Here is a 5,835-nt window from a genome sequence, read left to right on the forward strand (position 1 = left end):
CCATGCCATCCAGCAACTCTATTCCTTGGTGTATATCTAAAAGAAATGTGTACAAGTTCACATAGAAACTTGTACACAGTTGTTTATGGTGGCATTACTCACAGTAGCCAGAAGATGGAAACGATCCAAATGCCTATCAACTGGTGAATGGATGGATAAATAGAAGCCAGCATATCTATGCAATGGAGTATTATTTGACCAGAAAAAAGAATGAAGCGCTGACATGAATAAATCTTGAAAGCATTAGGTTAAGTAAAAGCTGGACACAAAAGACCACACATTATATAATTCCATCCATATGAAAGTCCCAGATAAGGAAATCTACAGGAGACAGGAAGTAGATTAGTGGCTGCTTAAGGGGGGTTCACAGGTCGGGGAGCGTAGATGGGCCAGAGCTAAAGGGTATAGGGTTTATTATTGCGGTGATAAGAACGTTCTAAAACTGACTGCAATGGTTGCACATATCTGTGAACATAATAAAAAAAATCATTGAATTTTGCACTTTAAGCGGGTGAATTATATGGTGTGAATTATGTGTCACTAAAGTTTTTTTTAAAAAAGAAACAAGATGTCCTCATTCTAATTACCAGAACCAGTGAATATGTTACTTTACAAGGCAAAAAGGATTTTGCAGGATTAAATGAAGGATCCTGAGATGGGGAGTTTATCCCGGCGGATTATCAGGGTGGGTTTAATGTAATCACAAGGGTCCTTCTAGAAGAGAGGCAAGGGGGAGGGACAAAGGGTGGGGGGGAGAAAAGAGAGAGAGGGAGGGAGAGACAGAGAAAGAGAGGGGCGAGGGGAGAGGAGAGGCGGGAAGAGGAGCGATTTGAAGATCCACCACTCGGAAGATGGAATAAGCACGAGCCAAGGAACGAGGTCTGTGGAGGCCGGAGAAGACAAGGTAACAAATGATCTCCTGGAGCCTCCGGAAGGAATGCAGCCCTGCTGACACCTTAATTTTAGCCTGGCAAAAGCCATTTCAGACTTTTAATCTCCAGAGCTGTAAGATAATAATGTGTTGTTTTAAGCCAGTAAATCTGTGGTAGTTTGTTACAGTAGCAAAGAAAACTAATATAAGATGTTGGAGAGAGAATGTCAAGTGGTAGTGGGCTTTAGAGCTATGAGGACAAGTTGAGCCAGTAAATGTAGAGAGAGAGCAACATGCCTCCTCCAGGAAGCCTTCCCTGACTTCCTTACTTCTCCCATCTGTAATTACTCTGGAGGCCTCCTACACCACCAGAGTTACTACCTCTACTGCGCTACAGCCCTTGATTACCTGTCAGTTTCCTTCGTTCAGATAGAGATTTCTAGAGAGGACAAGATCTTGAAGACTCATTTTTTGCAACCCCAGTGCTTAGAATTGTGCCCGGAAGATTGTAAGTGTTCAGCTATTTGGGGACTGAGTGACTAGGGTCTCTGAAGCTTAGATATTATAAAGAATAAATGATAATAGCTGGTCTTTATTGAGTTCTTACTGTGCTAAGTGCTTTCTCTTCATTTCCTTATTTAATCCTCAAACCAACCCCATGAGCCTGGTGCTGTATAATCTCTACACAAGAGAGAGGGAAGAAGCTCAGGGAAGGTCAATGTCATGCCCGGCCTGCCACAGATCCACCCAGCTCAGGGCCTGTTCTCTGAACTTGTGCAGTCTAAAGCCATGGCTATAGACTCCACGTGACTGCTTACGTTTAAATTAATGAAGATGACTTAAAATAAAAAATTCAGTTCCCTGATCCCACTAGCCACATCTCAGTGGCCTAGCAACCACACGTGGCTAGTGGTGGCTGCGCCGGACAGTGCGGATGCAGACCATTGTTGTCATCACAGGAAGTTCTGTTGCACAGCATTGGTCTCTGCCACCTGGCTATAGCCTGTAGCTCTCTCAAATAAAGCGTGTCCTTTCAAATACTTGATTGCCTTGAGAAAGGTGTAAGCAGACCCAGCTGCTCACCCTCCCCAGGCAGGTGTGCAAATCCTCAGGAAAGCCTGCCTCTCGCGGCTCTCAGAGTGGGGTGCACTCTCGCTGAACGATGCGAGAAAGACATGGGCCAGCTTTCCCCTCACCTGAGTAGATCTCATAAACCCGGTGCCGCCGTGGGGAGGGATGCGTGGCTGGATGAAGGTGAGCCCTCCGCCAGCTGGCGGCTGTCTCCCTTTGGGGGGGGCCCCGAGAGGATGGCCCAGGGGCCTCATTCTCCCCCCCTCTGATGAAGCTGTCCTCACATATATCTTGTATGTGGGTACAGGTTCCACACGTTTTTGTGCTGTAACCAGCCCAGCAGAAGCTTGCAGAAGCACAATAGGAAAGCAATAACAACAATAAAACAACATTTAGGGAACGCCTACTATTTACCAAGCACCACTAAGAAGTGCTTTATACACATGGTTTTAGTTAATCCTTGTAAGTAGACGTGATTAGCCCCAATTCACAGGTGACAAAGCCGAGACCTAGCAAAGCCATGTTAGCCTGCCCAAGGTCACCCACAGGTAGTGGCAGCCGGGCCATGGACTTTAAAGTGGCTGAAAAGCCATTTGTGCATAATGGACACAGAGTTTGGGGAGCTCATCTCCCGGATCCAGACTCGCTTGGACATTTTGCGATGTGGAGGCGAACTTGGCCAGCCTGCTGTCGGTGCTGGGCGCTCTCCAGCCACGGGCAGGCCTGTGATCTTGGCCGCTTTCCCCACGTGGGGAGAGCTGAGCTGCTGGGGCTGAGCTGACTGCCTGCAGGGGTGGCCCTGCTCGCCCGGCTGCCGAGACAGGCCCGCTCCTCGATTCCAGCCCTGTGACAGCTGCCACCCCTCACTGTCTTCCTCAGAGACCAGGACACGGGGTTCCACCTGCGGGGATAGAATCGAGGGGCTTCAGGGGACCCTCTCGGACCCAAGAGGAGGCGGCAGGAGGAGAAGATCTAAGCCAGAAACGCAGCCTGTGGTTTAACCACAGAAGAGTCCGTTGGGCAAAACCCACAAGGCCCAGGTGAGCCTCGGCCACCAAGACCCGGGTTGGCACGAGACTCCGCTGGCGGCATCTTCTTGGGGCCACCAGCTGTCCTGCCCAGCAGTAACCCCGGGAGGGGTGGCTCTGTTGTCGGTGGCCCTGTGACGGGCACCCTGGGGGAGGGGCAGCAGTGAACACAGAGGAAGAAGGCCTCCGGCTTTGCCCTAAGCCAGCTGCCAGCATGGAGCAGACACAGTTTTTTACCCCCAAGAAGCTCCCAGTCTGATGGGAGAGGCAGAGCCCACCGGTGGCTGAATGCGGCCCTCTGCCTCGTTTCCGCCCCGTGGCAGCGCCCGGCGCTCACTGAACTGTTAAGGGGTAGTTACATTTAATCAGCCCTAAGATTACATTCAGCCCTTTGAAGGCAACCAGGAGGCTGATGTGGCCTGCGGTAAAAATGAGTTTGGCACCCCTGGCTTAGCCCTTCCCTCAGGGCTCACAGTCTTCTGGAAGAATCCTATGTCACATTCTGACCTAATAAGGGAAGCAGGGAGCATGTAGGCAGAAGCACAATTTAGAGCCAATTCAGGAGTCCTCTCTCAGGGCCCCACCTCCTTTGCTGTTTTGATCAGCGGGACTCATCCCCCTCCCCCCCACACAGGACAAGGAGCAGGGCCCAGCTCAGGAGTGAGCAACGAGGCCTGCAAAGTGTCGGATGCAAAACAGGTGGTGCAATTTTATGCGTAACCTGGATTTTGCTCTGATTGATTTTAAAAAGTAAATAATTCGTGAACGTTGATACCGTATCTCTGGTCATACCTTCATGTGTAAGCTTTTGTGGCTGTAAGTTTTCATTTCTCTTGGGTATGTACCTAGGGGTGAATAGCTGGGGTCACGGGGTAACTTTCTGTCTGAGGAGCGGCCACACCGTTTTCCGCAGCGGCGACAGCTCCCACAAGCAGGGAAGGGGCGAGCTCTTTTCTCCACATCCTCGGACCTGCCAGTTGGCGATGCCTGTTGCTTGTCCGGTTGGTGACATCAAGCCAGTTCAAGGAGAGATGGGCCTGGAGAGTCACTGTGGGACAGAGATGAAGCTTAAAGATCTGACCCCGCGCGATCGTGCTAAGCAGTGGGTGTGGGGTGGGTCCAACAGCCCAATGGGGGTTGGCGAGAGGAGGAGAAATCAGCCAAGGAAAGTAGGGAGGAGGAGCCCAGGAGACCTGCTATTCTGGGAGCCAAGGAAGGAAAGTCCTTTTGGGAGGAGAGAGAGAACAGGCCATGTCGAATGCTGCCGGTGAGGAAGAGGAGGGAGAGAACTGCGCACTGCACTGGGCCCCGTGGAAGTTTCCGGTGGCCAGAACAACAGAAGTTTCATGACTACCGTGGGCAAAGTTAACTGTCCCCAAGGGTACACGGCAAGTGAGTCATAATGCCATTAATTCAGACTCGGGCCGTTGGACGCCAAGGCCAGAGCCTTCGGGTTGCACCGCCGAGGCCCCCCCGAGTGCCCGGCGGCTGAGGTGGGGGTGGGCTGGGGGCGGACGTGTTCTTCGGGGTCTGGGAGGTTTTCTGAAGCTTAACGGCTGATCTGGAGCAGTTTGGGGAAGAGGAGATGAAACCGAGAACCTGTCCATGAAGCTGCACTCGCCTCCTTCCTGACACACCTGGAGATGTTTCGGCAGCATTCTTACAACTCTGCTTACCTGTCTTGACTACCCCTAAGTGCCTTCATGGGGTGGCGCTGTGGCAGGAGTGGAATGCAGGGATGATGGCTTCCTCTCAGATCTCGTCACATGCTGAGACCCCTGCTTCCTTCATCCTTCCTGGCTCCCCAGCTTCAGGACCTTTGGGGAACGAACAGAGGTGTCGCTCCCCCAGGACAAATGTCCTGGAAAGCTGCCACACTCTCTCTCCCCCTCCAGCCAGCTCCAGGCTGTCTCCTGTGCCAATGTGTGGGTGTTTGGCCACAGCAGCGGTGAGTAAGGCCAGCAGCCCCCCAGCTTTGTTCTGGCAGGGGCTGTACCCTGCCAGCCTGCTGTGGTTAGCCCCCTCCCCCACCCGCCCCCTTCCCCTGGCCTCCAGGCCCTCCTCTTGGCTACTTGCCCCTCATGCAAGGTTGTGGGCATGGACCCTGAGCCAGAAGGGATATTGGGGCATCTGGGGCTGCTCTTGCCGAGGGAATTCCGTGGGAGGAGGGGCAGGGAGGCACATCAGGCAGCCTGCTCTGTCCTCTCCTGGCAAGCGCCAGGTGGGAAGGAGAGCTCTGGCAGCTTTTGTCCCGAGGTAGCCTGGAATAACTTACCCAACCTTCCTCTCGCGATGCCACCCAACTCACAGCCTTCCCACACCAATCCAGAGAGCCTCACCCTGCAAGGGCCCACCCTCCAGAATATAATTCCAGTTTTTGTGGGGTCTCCCTTGTAAAATACCTAGGATTAAATTTAACCAAGAAGGTAAAAGACCTGTGCTTGGAAAATTATAAGACACCGAAGAAAGAAATCAAAGAAGATACGAATTAATGGAGGCATACGTTATATTTGTTGGGAAGCATCCTGCCTGCTTTCAGAAACTGTAACCCCCTCCCCCCATGGCTAAGGCTGAGTGAGCGACCTTGGGACCATAAGCCACTAAGGAGACAAGGCTTATCTCCCTGGCAGGGGCGCTGCCTCTGCCCCTTTTACTTCACCCTGCCTGACCCCTAATGCATGACTGGTTAACCAATGACAGGTAAGATTCCTCAAGGGAGGGTTGACCTAAAACAGGCATGATCACAGGGGCCCTCAGGGAAGGATTTGAGGGGCAATACCAAAAAGGGGTGATGGACCCTCGCCTCTCAGCTTTGACATAGCCTGAGTCCTCATTCTGTCTTCGAGAAGTCTCTTAACTTCTTGG

General features: G+C 52.2%; 1 long non-coding RNA gene across 1 annotated transcript; it reads right to left on the bottom strand.

Moving 5' to 3' along the window:
- Positions 1–1,904: 1,904 nt before the first annotated feature.
- LOC128626316 (uncharacterized) lies at positions 1,905–4,896 on the bottom strand. Its single transcript, XR_008390240.1, has 3 exons — positions 4,647–4,896; positions 3,763–4,018; positions 1,905–2,843 (listed from the first exon to the last, which is right to left on the bottom strand). It is a non-coding gene; the product is annotated as an uncharacterized LOC128626316 (long non-coding RNA).
- Positions 4,897–5,835: the final 939 nt, after the last annotated feature.

Source organism: Artibeus jamaicensis, unplaced genomic scaffold, assembly GCF_021234435.1.
Source record: "Artibeus jamaicensis isolate MK-2021 breed Jamaican fruit bat unplaced genomic scaffold, CSHL_Jam_final contig_2170, whole genome shotgun sequence".
Taxonomy (NCBI): Eukaryota; Metazoa; Chordata; class Mammalia; order Chiroptera; family Phyllostomidae; genus Artibeus; species Artibeus jamaicensis.